At 29.2% G+C, this 15,525-nt stretch overlaps 2 long non-coding RNA genes across 12 annotated transcripts; both read right to left on the reverse strand.

The window, feature by feature from the left end:
- Nucleotides 1-2,118: 2,118 nt before the first annotated feature.
- On the reverse strand, nucleotides 2,119-3,743 carry LOC145012003 (uncharacterized). 3 transcript variants are annotated; one of them, XR_013664351.1, is made up of 5 exons: nucleotides 3,639-3,743; nucleotides 3,410-3,506; nucleotides 2,848-3,213; nucleotides 2,644-2,742; nucleotides 2,119-2,285 (listed from the first exon to the last, which is right to left on the reverse strand). It is a non-coding gene; the product is annotated as an uncharacterized LOC145012003 (long non-coding RNA). The 3 variants fall into 3 exon arrangements; XR_013664350.1 differs by lacking the exon at nucleotides 2,119-2,285 and having other exon boundaries at nucleotides 2,565-2,742; XR_013664352.1 differs by lacking the exon at nucleotides 2,119-2,285 and having other exon boundaries at nucleotides 2,565-2,742; nucleotides 3,614-3,742.
- A 463-nt stretch (nucleotides 3,744-4,206) lies between these two features.
- LOC145010863 (uncharacterized) lies at nucleotides 4,207-8,335 on the reverse strand. 9 transcript variants are annotated; one of them, XR_013663932.1, is made up of 13 exons: nucleotides 8,013-8,333; nucleotides 7,818-7,917; nucleotides 7,581-7,724; nucleotides 7,395-7,459; nucleotides 7,118-7,307; nucleotides 6,167-6,240; nucleotides 5,991-6,095; nucleotides 5,822-5,897; nucleotides 5,699-5,736; nucleotides 5,539-5,631; nucleotides 5,406-5,459; nucleotides 5,224-5,307; nucleotides 4,207-4,516 (listed from the first exon to the last, which is right to left on the reverse strand). It is a non-coding gene; the product is annotated as an uncharacterized LOC145010863 (long non-coding RNA). The 9 variants fall into 9 exon arrangements; XR_013663930.1 differs by having other exon boundaries at nucleotides 5,991-6,240; XR_013663933.1 differs by lacking the exon at nucleotides 6,167-6,240 and having other exon boundaries at nucleotides 8,013-8,332.
- Between the last annotated feature and the right edge of the window lie 7,190 nt (nucleotides 8,336-15,525).

Here is a 15,525-nt window from a genome sequence, read left to right on the forward strand (position 1 = left end):
TTACTTGTTAAAATATTTTTTCCTTTGCTATTATTGATCTTGCATATCGATTTAGAATTCAATAAATAACTCAAGTAAGAATTACTAAAAAGGCTCTATGTCATTCAAACAAAACACAATAGTGCAAACAAAGTACATTTAGACATAATACCAAGAATATCAACTATTTCCTTTTTCATATAACATTGATCATTTTCCTCACTAGTAAATACAATCAATATTAAGAAGTCAAATACATTGATAACAAATTGACAAAATTTCCCAAATGGTTTTTATTATTCCTTAAAAATTATATTTTCAGGATATTTTAAAAAATTATATTTTAGAAGATTTTTATGTGTCACGTATGGTCTTTATTGTTAATCAAGCATCTTAGTAATTTTGTTAACTCAATTAAAAATAAATGTTAAATATTTTTAAAATTATCTATTTACTCCTATATTATTATTTTACCTTTTTTTTTAATTATTTACAATTACAAAATCATACCATTTTATTCAACTTTATCACCACCAACATCGGTTTAATCAAATAGAGCAAATCTAGAGTTTTTACCGTATTAGGGTGATTAAAGAAAATATTTATTATTTTAGTGTACTTTGAAAAATATTTATTATATTACTATTTTTTTTCATTCTTCTTTACTGTTCAGCTTTTCTTAATGATTTTTCTATTTTACGTATTCGATTTTTTTTATCTTTTCTTATTTATTTAACCTTTTTAATCTTTTGTTATTTTTTTTAAATAATAGTTTTCATTTCAATTTTTTTTAATGTTTTCTTTTTTTTTTTCACAGTTTTTTTTTTATCTTTTTAATTTGTATTTTTGTATTTTAAATATCCATTTTTCTTACACAAACTTTTGGCCATCAAAATTTAGCCATCATAAATAAAACAAATAATATATTTTAAGGTGCAAAAACTACAACATTACACCTACAATATTTTTAAGGTAAAAAACATAATATAAAAACAAAACAAAAAAAACTCAACATTGTTTGTTACAAAAGAAAAACAACACAATTATAGTAGTCGTGTGTGTGTGTGTATATATATATATATATATATATATATATATATATATATATAGAGAGAGAGAGAGAGAGGGAGAGAGAGAGAGAGAGAGAGTAGTCGTATATCCGCGTCAAGTAACGGATGCGAATAGTTGTTTTACGCAAATAGTTTTAACGTGACGATTAGTTTCATTTAGGTGTGAGGTAGTACTTTGCGGCATTTTGGCAGTTTAGGTTAATTGGTGGCCTTTTTTAGAATTTTAGTCACCGGTTATCATAAGTTTGACTAATAGGTGATTTATTTTGAAAATTTTGATTGTTTGATTTATTGTTTGGAAACATGTTATAGTCTAAAGAAAATAATATGGTGAACACACTTTTTTGTTTTTTAGTTTAATTTTTGATTGTGTATTTAGTTATGCACCAAATGTGAAAAGTTTGAAAAATAATCTTTTGTTTGTCGGATGTATGTTATAATGCATTTGTTATATGTATTTTAGAATAACTATTGATTGTGTATTTGATTATGAACCAAATGATTTTTAATTTATTTCAAAGAACTCAAAATAGAAAGAGATTGTTATCAGGCGGTTTTGCGGCAAGAATAGTTTGCTTTCGTCAAATAGTTTCTTTTTGGCAATTATATTCGTTTTAATGATTAGTTTCTATATAGAACCATGTCATCTTCCAAAGTTGAATTTGATTGCATCTACAAAGGCCGGATACATTGTTCTGGTATGTTGTGTTTTTCATGAATTGCAAGACCATTATAAAGTTCTTTGTGGGGGGGGGGGGGGGGGGGGGGGGGGGGTCAATAGTTTTTTTTCGAACAAATTCCCTATACTATTTTTTGGCAAGTGTAGCATAATTTTTTTGTTAAAATATCCACAATGTATGTATAACTTAGTATTCTAAAAGACACATAGAATACAACTTATGATTTTCTTTGAGTGAAGGAAAACTAAAAACTGAACAGTAAGCCATCCATACAAAAAAAAATCTTTGGTTTACTTAAAAGAATATGATATCTCAACAAATCAGTTTGGTTTACACCATCCATCATTATTATATTTGATTTACTATAAAAGAATAATATAAGTCTACCAATTCAATTCTTCAACTAATACAAAGAGCAATAAGACATTTAAAATATCAATGAAACTCTCTTTATTGGATGAATGGATATCATTTCACCCCAATTTTGACTGAATGATTTGACCACCACATGACACAAAAGCAGAAAAGTCACCCATCTACATGCTTAAAACACCACCTAAATCATCACATGCTTCATTAGTCATTACGTATAATATTTTCTTATTTGTGTACAAGTATATTTAAAAAAAAAATTATAATTGAGAAACTTTAAATGGAACTAAACTATTTATTCTATCCGATAGTTACACAAACAATAAAATTTGAAACTCCAAGATGCTATAATGAAGTTATCCAATCCTTGAGCATGAATACAAAATTGTTAGTATATGGAGTTAAGAAAAGAAAATAAGAAATAAACATCAGCTATTTGAAGAAGAACCACCAGATACGAGAGGAAAACAAAAAGGAAAGTACATTAGAAGAACATAATCAACATGAGAGAGGAAATATGCTAAGATCGATCTAGATGTTACCTTTACATTTTACATTTAAAACTCAAGAGTAGTGTCTTATTCTGTTTGATAATATCAAATCTATAACATTGTTACTTCGTGCTAGGTCGATTCCATGACCTGAAATTCATGCATTAGTAAGAAAAATAAAATTTTACAATTACTAAAAGCAAATTTGAAACAGCTTTGAATGAAGGAGATATAAATTTGTACAAATGCACCAACCTTTTAGTATGAGTTTTCATATTTTGTTCAGCTGTCTTAAAATCAACTCTAATTTCATTATATGAGCTTTGTGTCGATTGAGTACGTAAATAATCAATTATAATAAATGGTGATCAATAAAAATTGAACTGTTGTTGGCATTCCCCTTTCTAACAGAACTCCTCTAATCCTTCAAAAAAGTCTCATTCCCCCATCCTTCAACTCCTTGCAGATACTCTACATAATCAGACACACCACATCATAGACCAAATGAATAATTTATCAGTGGTTAATTGAAAATTTTCATTCTTCGGTTTGATGACCAAATATGGGGTTATCATTCTTCGGTTTGATGTTGGTGTCAAGCCAATTAGATTTCATGTGAATCTGCCATTAAAGAAAAGAAATTTGTAACAAAAAATCCCTTCTCAATTATGATCAGTTCAAGTCTGGGGTGAAGAAGCAAATGAAATCCAAAACCAATACAGAAAATCAAAAAGTGCAAGAACCCAAAATCGAAACAAAACTTAAAAAAAAATATCAACTTAGAGCTAAACAACATAAACTGATTTAGGGTTCTTACCAAAAGTTAAAGAAAAGGAGAGTGAACCACCTCCAAAACCTTCTACAAAAAAATAGAACCATACCGGAGAGGGGAGAGTGACGGAGGAGATAGAAAACTGCAACAAATAGGCAAAGTTGGTGAAGATGCCGTTGGTATTCCACCATCACCAAAAATATATTTTTGCTCAATTGCGTTTGTTAACATTACTTAATTGGAACTTACCTAATTGGAAGTGAAGTAACATTACCTAATTTCGTCAACCTTCCTATCCGGATCTTGTTCGCCATGCTATTTTCCTCCTCCGATTCCTTCAAACTGATAGCAACTATCACTACAAAAAAAATGTCAATTAGTGATCAAAACAAAATGGTCACTAACAATAGAATGAGTCGTCACTAAATGATTTAGTGACCAAAATTCTGGTCGTCACTATAGGTCCGTCACAAAACCGATTTAGTGACCAAATATAAATATGGTCACTAAACAGTGACCAAAATATACTCGTCACTAAATCCGTGACGACCCGCTTCGTCACTAAATGTTGTCACTAATTAATGAAAGTCGTCACTATTTGATCTACTTAGTGATCAATAAAAGTTGTCACTATTTTATCCAATTAGTGACCATAGAAAGTGGTCACTGGTTCATCTAATTATTGACTATAATAGGTCGTCACTGATTTATCCGATTAGAAAAAAAATGGATCGTAGTTAAGAAATTATTGAAATTTTAAATGTCATTTTTTAATATGAAATATAACAATATCTAAGTAGACAAGAAAAACAATGCTATAAAATTTTACAATACAACAATAATAACCAAATAAATCTTCACATTTATAATATGAAAATTAAATATCATTTAAACAAAACAAAATCCATACATTTTATCCAATATTTCAATAAAACAAACATATAAAGATCAATGTGTACTAAAAATAAATTCAATTGATCAATGTAATTGAGATAAACGTAAAAGCTGACTCATCATAAATTCCATTTTCTTATTTTGCTCATCTCAATATTTGATCTGCTCATCTTGAAATTGTAGTTCCATTTGTACCTTTCTTATGCCTAAAACTTGTTTTGTCGAAACACAACGCCTTTCTTCATTAAGCAATTCATACTGCATAACAAAACAATTTAGATTAAAAGTAAAACAAAAATTATTCTTAAGTATATCATTGATCATTTGATTTTTCTTTTACAGAAAAGTCCAATCTTGTAACGCTCAATCAATGATATTAAAAACAACACTCGGACTCTAATACAAACTGTTGTGGTGTTAAAGTACAATGCTTAATAAGAAAGTGCAAGCATGTAAATATTAAGTTTGAATATATATTTGTGTTCTATAACCTATAAGTTTATAACATCCCATTTTCTTTTCTTTTTTCTATTACAGCATTGTACTTTCAGTTGTTTCTTATTAAGGCATCGTAGTTTGATTCTTTAAAAATATATACCCAATAATACTAATGTTAACCAAATACAAAGCAAACTTTTATTAGAATAAATGAGAGTATAATGCTATAATAAACGAAGTAAAAAACAAGTACATTGTTATTTCTTGCATGTTAAAGAAACTAAACTTTACCAATGTTTTAATGTTTGATTAGATAGTTGATATGTTGATGAATATTGTATAGATTTTTACTAGAACTAAGTTTAATAGAAGATTAAAACATGGTTATATAAACTAGTTTTTTTTTTTACTAAAATCATCATTTTGTGGAAAATAATTAGGCTTCTCATAACATAATGGTTATAATATTTTTCAAACTAGCATACAAATGTCATATACAAATGAGAGAAGTTGGGTAAATTTGTTACCTGTTTTGACCGAGTATGTTGCTAGTAGGCGGCACAGCTTGTACTATTCGCTTTCAAACAGATACAAATGGTCTTCCGATCTAACTGCATAGGAGCATGAGAATGTATGTATAAAATTACCATGTTACCCTTAAGAGCATGAGAATGTATGAGTACAATTTTAACTCAAACCGAGGCCCAACCTCCTTTAGATCAATTGATTTAGGACCTCCATTTTGCCTATAGACATGATGCATCTAAAAATGTATAGCTTTTTATTTATTTTTAAAGAGTTACATTTAATTTAATTTGATTAAAATCATGATAAGCAATTACCTGAAATAAATGTAATCTGATAGATTAGCAAAAGTGATAATATGTTTGGAATCAGGCTTGGGTAGTGAAAAGAGATGCAGTCCTTTCACCAATCTATTTAATCACACAACCAATAAGATGTCAAAAAAAAAAATAAAAAAAAAATTCTAACGCTAGAAACCTTGTTGAAGTGAAAATCCATGAAAACAAAGATGCTTCCTACAATATAAATAGAACACAACATTTATCAAACAAATAAGAAATAAATATTTCAAACTCCATGAGTATTAGAGTCAGTTATAACCTGTTTGCAAAGAAACCACAATGATGAAATATGATTCAATATGAAACACCTTTTTTTTTTTTTTTTTTGTAATTTCCTGCACCCAGAGTGAAACACTTCTACTGAATTATTTGTATATGTTATTATACAAAAATAATAATAAAGGATGTTTGGTTATGTTATTATGTACCTTGTAGTTCTAACAACAATCATGAAATATCAACATTATATCATTTGCATGATGCTTTCCTTCTTTTTGACCAAATGCCACAGCAGTAGTTGATGCCCTTGGAACCTAATTACATTAGCTTTTGTATTGTATTTTCAAACAATACAAAAAAAGGGCTTAATAAATATCCAGTTTACCTTTTCTCCTTTGCTTCCAAGTCTCTAAGTTAGAGTCAATTTTGACTTTTTGAGTCAAATTTATTAATTTTTAACTACAATATCGATAAAACGTGTTTTCACTATTAAGACAAAAAAAAAAAAAATGAAAAGTATGTTGTGATCACCGAAAACATTTGACCACATAAAATTTAGTTCATCAAAAAAAGATTGAATTTAAAAAGTCAAAAGTTGACTTTGACTAATAAAGTCATTTTGACTATTCATACAGTGGATGCCTGAACTTGGACGATTCACACCAAATGTTCCAGTGGTACTCGTTGGGACAAATTAGGTACCTTTAAAACAACCACCTATATATAATATATCATTTCTTGAAAAAATAAGCATTTTAAGCATATTTTTCATTTATTTATTACCAGATCTTCTTGATGACAGAGGATATTTAGCTGGTCACTTTGATTCTAATGTCATTACATCTGCTCAGGTACTAAAATTATTGATCTTTTGAGCTTTTATGGTGTAGAATTAACTTATTGAATAATATTTTTTGTTTGTTAGGGTGAGGAACTGAGGAAAAGAATTGGTGCAATTGTTTATATAGAATGCATCTCGAAGACTTAACAAGTAAGGAAAATGAAACCAAAAACACTCGTATTATATTCAAGTTTTTAACGATATTATCCTTGAACATTTGTAAACTCGGTAGTATATATTTAATTCTAATTTTAGAATGTGAAAGCGGTTTTTGATACCACGATTAAGGTTGTTCTTCAACCTCCAAGGAGGAAGGAGGTAGTGAGGCAAAAAAGGCATCAACCTCTCGTTGCTCAAGATTTGTGTGTGATGGAAATTGGCAAGGATCCAACCACTATTTGATTGGTTCATAGTCTTTTATTGTGGTTGGTAATTTAATAAAAATATGATTTTGTGCACTAAAATTAACATGTAGTGATAAAACATCCAACTAACCTTGGTATCTTCATGGTATGAACACCACTTTTTAGTAAGTTGGTGTTGACAGTGGTATCAATAAGCACAAACATGGAAAACATCAAAATGAATAGGATAATATGAGAGTAGTCCAAGAAGAGCTTTGGGTGGAATTCTGAACTCATGAACTGCAGTAGGGGCTACTTCCAAAGAGTCCTGCATATTGGAGCTGAAGATGGAGCATTAGAAAACTATATCTAGTAAAATATTAGAATCACTATAGCATTAATAAAGAAGTAATGTACTATGTGCTAACCTGATCTCCAAAACAGGTGTATACAACGACTCAAATTTCAGAATTACAGCAGATGTGATTGGACCCTGAAGATTGTAGGTGATCATCATTGGAAAAATAACATGAAGAAGACAAAACTTCTCTCATACATTTACTAATTTAAGCAGAGAGAGAGAGAGAGAGAGAGAGAGAGAAACTCAAATTTACCTAGAGATAAGTTGAAAGCTATCATGACTGATAGAAGAATATCATGTCTTGCATATTGAATCTTGAAAGGTTGTGATGAAAAGCTATACTCTGTGTCATTAATATTCAAAACACCCAATACATTATCAGAACCAAGATTAGGAGCTGCATTTTAGAAAAAAAAATGTTGCATAATATTAGCTTTGAGGTCAAAGATAATTTTCATAGATGTACACAAAGAAGTAAAGAACATAATACCGTCGTATTAAACAGCTATTGAAGGATTGAAAGCCGAATACAGCCTCAAAAACTGTCAAACGACCTCTGTCGATGTCGCATCTTCCCCGATTTAGGTTTGCTGAAAAAAAATCACAAAAAGTTAATAGCTTAAAATCAAGGTACAGAATAAGGATTAGGGCGTGAATGAGATAAAAAAAAAAAAAAACAATAAACCTTTGGATTTCTTGATAGGGCGACGACCTCCAATCTATTTAACGGAGAAGACAGAGTAGGATGCTGCCAGTGGTGGTGCGCCCGCAAACGCGCCACGACCTCCACTAGTGCTGATATGGAAGAGAGAAATTGGAGGAGGAAGTAAGCGGTGCAGATATCGAGCAGAGAGGAGAGGAATTAGAAGAAGATAGAGGAGAAACAATCGGTGAGATTCACTTGCCGATGGTTGTGGATACTGAAATTGAGTTTAGGGTTTTTGTTAGGCACTACGTCGTTGGAATCTCCGAAAGAGGTTTGTATTTTCTTTTTCTTTTCTATATTTATACAACATTCTCATACATTTATGATTTAACTTTATAAAAACCATTATTATATTATTTCAGGAAACGAGTGTGGGGAAATAGATGGTTTTCCAAAAATGTCCCTACCAGTGTTTGGTTTAGCTTTAGATAAGTTAAAAGCACCATTGTGGCTAGCAAGTCTTCATGTCAATCACCCAATGAACAACTATTAATGACTTCTCTTTTACAGAAAGCTGACACATGGCTAGCAAGTCTTCATGTCAATCACCCAAAATTTCTTTTATTTTCCCGTAGATGATGATGATGTTGTTATTTATAAATCTGCCATAACTCTTGATTAGTGTGTTTGTTATGACTCTGCAATATGAGGTAATTTAGATACAAAGAAAAAAATATTTAAAGTTTTTTGGTTATCTAATTTATTATTATTATAAATTATGAGTGTAAGTGTGTGAGAGTAAGAGAGGTAAGTAAAGTAAGTAATAGGCTTTATTTTTTCTATCCTAATGATGTATGCGAATGTTGTAGTCATTTTTTAAAATAAAAAACATTAATAAAAAATATTTAATATTTATTAATTGAAAATTATATATATATATATATAGTCAGTGACCATTATTTTTGGTCACTAAATAGTTGTTATGATATGAAACAAAAGTAGTTTAATTTTTTCGCAGTTTAGTGGCCGAGTTAGTAACCAGCACATAGAATTGCCCATTAAATTTGTAGGATTACCAAAATTCAGTGACCACTTAATTTCTGGTGACTAAAATATGTTTTTAGTGACCAAATTTTAGGTAGTCACTAATAAGGACTTTTCTTGTAGTGTATGGTCGGTTGTTCACCGGTCATCCCAACCATTAATGACGTAACCCTCCGAGACATGAATTGCATAAGAAACCGGTATTACTTCTTTGAATTGAAAATAAATCGATGGATCGGGGATGAGTTACGACATGGGTGTTGTCTTTAAAGACAATGCGAAGGGGGTGATCCATGGTTGAGAGTGGCCGGTAAGGATGCAGTTGGTGATAGTGAAAAGGGTTAGGTTTACATAGCGTTAAATGAGTTTGGAGAGAATATCAGTTTATGGAATTCAAGTAGCCATTCTCCAATGTCCGGTGTGTTGTGATCTACAATTTGGGTGAATAAAGGGAAAGAAAATGTCAAAGATAAGAAGAGAAAGGAAACATATAGGTGAGTTAGCTGGGTCAACCGTTTCACCGATTCAGTTGGTCACAACATAGTTTGAGATATTTAGATAAGATGTTGACCAAAGTATTTTTAATGCATAAAGTTATTGTACATATTGTATAAGAGCTTGTACTTTTTAAAATTCAGCATTTGAGCAATATATATATATATATATATATATATATATATATATATATATATATATATATATATATATATATATATATATATATATATATATATATATATATACTAGCCGTTTACCCGCGCCAAGCGACGGGTACGAATAGTTTTTTTTTCAAAAATTAGTTTCACTCGGAAATATGTTACATTTTAAGGAACACATACAAATTCATATTGTTATGGGTGGTTTTGCAACAACGAATAGTTTTGAGATGGCGATTAGAAGTATTTTAGCGAGAATAGTTTCAAATTCAAATGGCTAACGAATCCAACAGTCATGTTGGTTTGATTACACTTTATATTTTTCACCACAAATGAATTACTTGAAAAACCATTATTTTTTTTGAATTTTTTTAATACTAATTAATAAGTACATGTCTTATAAATAAATAATGAACATTATTATAAATCTATTATTATTTATTAACGTTTATTCAATTTTATAAAATAGTATATTTTTTAGATTTATATAAACTTGTCAATAAATTTTTGTGCATACAAATTTTCTATTATATTATATTAATTTAAAAACTCTTATGTTGAATTTTTGTTTCTCACGTTGCTAGTTAGTTATTATAGATTTATTATATTAGTTTATGAAATCTTTCCAAATAAGGCATTGTACATTGTGTAATCAGAATCAAAATCAATGTACAATGCCTTAATAAGAAAAGAAGTATATGCATGATAGTATATTTTCTATGTATAAGATATGAAAGTAAAATAGTAATCATATAGTTTTCAAAATCGTAAAATGCTTTATCCATACACTTCATGTCAATATTTACTAAAAAGTAGTTGGCCGTACACTTTTCACCCCAACCAATCAGTTTTGCACCCTTTGAAAATTATAGAATTATAGTCTTTGGCACTATCTGAAACGAATAGCAATACAATTTCATTTACACCAACACTTGGCCTTGAGCATACTTCTTCTAATAAACACTTTATCTTAAGAAACAATTTACTCTCAAAACATAGTGTATCTATAAAAACATAAAGATTAAACAAGATCACATGCTTTGCCTTTTTTTTGTTGAACATCATTTAATCAAATTCAAGTTTCCCACGGATTTCACACAAAACTTCTTAAATTATATAAAATTTGTACCTATATACACAAACTCATGATAATTTTAAAAAAATCTACAAAAGTCGGTATTCCGATTGACCTGCAATTTCTATAGAAATTTGGTGAACTTGTGACTTGTAAAAAACATCTAACTCATAAAAACGTTAAATGGTCAAAAATATATTTACATTCATTGTGAAATCAAATGTGGATGAGGTACCATCATGCATCAGCAACATTGATCGGGTTAATCATGCGTCGATAATTACACAGTATAGTTGTAAAATACATTAAAATAAAGGCAGATATCTCTAGGAGGCTGATTTGACGGTGTTCTTAAGACCCAAACCAATCATACATATAGTATTGGCTTGGTATCTACTATCTACTTCCGACTGTCTATATACAAACACACAACAAAAATGATTTATCCAACTTTTAAAATGACAAAACAATCTATTGTTTTTCTTCTTTTGGTGAATTTAGACCAACATATACTTGCTTTTTAAGTATAGTAGATTAAAGCTAGGTAAAGGCATCTCGTGCTTGAAATCAAACATATGAAATATAGAAACCTTAATGAAGGAAGATCAAAATCCAATGATTTTCCATGAAAATCGGTCAACAACTGCTAATCGGAAAATCAATTTCATGCAAAAAAAACTACAAAGTAATAAAATCTCATATTCAATAATCATAATCTTTGATCTTAAGCCATCATTTCTATTTGAAATCAAATATGAAATAAAAAAACATGATGATCAAAGTTCGAAGTTGGATAATTCATCAACTTAATATGTCAACCAAATTGAACAAACACAAACACTTACAAAGGAAATTTGTAGTTTTTCAATCAAAACAAACTCGTTACTTGAGTTCAAGTTTCTAGTTGCAAAAGTCCTACTAAGCTCTTCACTACTTTATTCTACAAAAGAAAGCCACAAAACATAGACCTAAATTAAAATAATACTACTACAAAGATTTATTCGGATCTACTTTCAATAACAAAAAAAATAAAAAATAAAAAATAAATAAATTAAAAAAAAAAAAAAAAGATGAGACCTGCCATATATGTTAGATGGTAATATACACATAGATCAAATTCACATTTACTTACACATACATGTCCCTGCCACTTGATAGATACACATAGTAAATATAGAATTGTACAAAAGATTTGAATAGTCAAGATTTTGCTTACCTGTTGTAGAGTCTAAATACTAATCCACAGCCACAATGAAAAGCTGCAAACCCTTTTATTTAAGCATATATTCCCCGGGAAAATGACTTAAAAGTCCAACGAAGTTTCCAAACCATTCAAAAAACCCCAATCATGTTTTGTGTGTTCAAAAAAACCCAACGAACTTATCCTTTTATCTAAAAAGTCCAACAAAGTTTCAAACCGTTCAGAAAATTTCAATTTTGTTTTGTTTAAGTTCGTTGGGTTTTTTTTAAGAGTCAAAACATGATTGAAATTTTTTAAACATTTTGGAAACTTCTTTGGTCTAAGAAGTCATTTTTCCGATACGGTAATAAGCCACGTCATCTGTTTCTTTTATTTGACTTTCGAGATAGTGTAACTTAGTTGGGCTTTTTAGATAAAATGTTAGGTTTGTTGGGTTTTTTTTGAATACACAAAACATGATTTGAGTTTTTTAAACGGTTTGGAAACTTCGTTGGGCTTTTAAGTCATTTTCCCCTATATTCCCCACCATGACCTTTATTTTCATCTAAACCAAAAAATGAACCATTAAAAGTCAATCTTTTTAGCCATTTCTGATAGTTGAAAAAAACCTATAAATAAATATTATGATGGGAAGCTTACACATCATACGAAAATCAGAATAACAGTAAAGTAATATTGTAGAAACCTTATTCCAAAATTCTAGAGATCAAATTAGAAACAATCAGATAACATATCCTAGAAAAAGGTTATCAGTAGACTAAAATATAGTAATTGTCAGATTTAAAAATAGATTTTATATCTAGGATATCGGGATATAACTAACCTTTTTGAGATCTAAGGTCTCGTGGCTTTTAGAGTTACTGTTTTTTGGGTTTTAGACATAGGATTCAGGTTTCGTGACTGTGTGTTATCGTGATGGTGAGTGGGGTGTGTGTGTGTGTGGAGAGAGAGAGAGAGAGAGAGAGAGAGAGAGAGAGAGAGAGAGAGAGACGGTGTATTGTTGGTGCCTTCATGATCGGATTCAACAAACTCATCTGGGTCAAACTCATTCTATGCCAGCTTTCATTTGCAAGATGAGTTTGTTTAGTTTAAGATAGAGTTAGATATAACACAACCGAGTCAAACGTCGGCAATATTTAATTATATATGTGCATTGAATAATTGTACTCGGTGCTATCATTCGTATAACTGAAATTAATTTAATGTTTGATTGTAAATGTTTTAATGCATAAAGTTATTGTACATGATGAAGTATGGCTTGTAACTCTTAAAATTCAGCATTTGAGATTAAATGCTTATTAAGGTATATATATATATATATATATATATATATATATATATATATATATATATATATATATATATATATATATATATATACTAGCCGTTTACCCATGTCAAGCTACAGGTGCGAATAGTTTGTTTTGGTGCGAATAGTAAATAATTTCAGTGTGCCGATTAGTTTCCTTTAGGTGCGAAGTAGTTCCTTGCGACCTTTTGGCAGACTGTTTTGTGTTGCATAATTCATTTCAACTTATAGTTTCTAGCTAGGTGTTTGGATCAATTTATGTTGGAGAATTTGAGGGTTAGTAAGTGTATCTATATTTTGAATTATGTTGGCTTAATATACTTAAAATTTTGTTTAGTATTGACCAAGTTACAAAATATTGTTAATTTTTTAATTCTTACAATCATTAAAGACTAATAAATACATTTGTGCAACTTCCTTTCAAATTTTAATTAATCACTTAGATGTTAACTCCAAATAATCGTAACATTTCCGAAACATTGACAGGTTTTATGGGTTGCGTGTAGGAGTGTTATTCGGTCGGTTTTTTCGGTTTTCGGTTTATATGGTTCAGTTTTATCGGTTTTTTTTTACATCTTAAAACTAATCATAACCAAACCAAATAAGGTTCAATTTAATCGGTTTTAGTTAATTCGGTTACGGTCTATTCGGTTCAGTTTATCGGTTAAACCAAATAAAAAACTTGCAAGTAAAAACAAATATTAGACTAAAAGAAAAAAAAACTTACTAAAGTTTTACCAAATGAATAAAAAAACACTAATACATAACATACTATATTTAATATTTCATGAAAATGTTGTCTTAAGGTATCAATGTACACAAGTTGTAGACGAAGGTTTATATAAACCTTTAGACATATATGAAGAGGAAAAAAATGACCGAAGGCTAATTGACATTTAGATAATTAGTTGTTGTTTTTTAATACAATATGTAAACAATTATAAATTTATAATGGTTAATAATCAAATAATGAGTTATGAAAATATTTTTTTAGTAAATATATATCAATTTAAATATAAAATATTAATTTATATATGAACTATAAAAATATATAATAATTAAATATTTTATTCCGTTTTTTCAGTTTAACCAAAATCATAAAAATTTAACCAAACCAAACCAAATAAGGTATTCTTATTCGATTAACCAAACCGAATTAACCCAATAACCAAATAACCCAAACCAAATAAACCAAATATCATTTGGTTCAGTTCAGTTATTTGGTTTCGGTTTTTTATCACACCCCTAGTTGTGTATTTGTAATATTCAACAATGTTTTTAGTCTATGTTGAGCTGCTTTTCTGAATCTGAAACTCTCATTTTCTTAGTTTTGTATTTCGAGCCTATATTATCACAAAACGAAGACTCAAATTCTCATTTTCAATATAGAAGATCACGTTACCATATGTGTAGAGGATGAAATAACAAAAACTACAATATATAGCATAGGTTATCTCGGATATAAATTATATTGTATTCAAACGACATACCATACTCACATTTATTGAAAACGATGACTTTTGTATGGACGATACATCCATCAAAATGGTACGATGTAAAGTTGTCCATGTTATATCCCTCCCCAATGATGGGGGCACAAATTTCATCTTGCCCAAATGTGTAAATTTAAGAATACAATTAGAGGATGTGTGTGTATTTGATATTCAAAAACAAATCTTATAGGATGAATAAATTGAAATCATGTATCAACCAACTATGAAATCAGACATAGAACTTCTCATTTATGATATCATGAAACAATTCAATATAAAAAAATACAAACCATGACATAATTAAGTATTCAACAAATTAAAATTTTATATAAACAAGTATCATCCAAATTAACAAAAAAAAAATTACAAAGTATGACACAATTGAGAATGCAATAAATTAACAAAACAAATTACCAACCATGACATAGATAAGCATCCGTGAAAGTTATTAGTGTCTAGAATTAAAAGTCTCAAAAGCTAAAAAATGTTGGGCATCGCAGTATAACACCACATCTCCAAAATAATACATACTCATAATGCGAAAATAATACATACAAAAGGAAAGTTACCTAGTTCAAACGATCACTTAACATATCAGTAAAAAGCTCACATCTCTGTTAAACTTGCATGCTTGTGACACTTATGTAATTTTTAGGATGGCTAAATAATGCTTTAGCATAGTTTATTTTGTTTTATAAATCATGTTAGCTTTAGAAACATAAAATGTCATTAATTATAAATGTATCGATACATTCCATGTGGCTTAACAAAAAT

The sequence above is a fragment of the Lactuca saligna genome, chromosome 8 (assembly GCF_052625555.1).
Source record: "Lactuca saligna cultivar CGN05327 chromosome 8, ASM5262555v1, whole genome shotgun sequence".
NCBI lineage: Eukaryota > Viridiplantae > Streptophyta > Magnoliopsida > Asterales > Asteraceae > Lactuca > Lactuca saligna.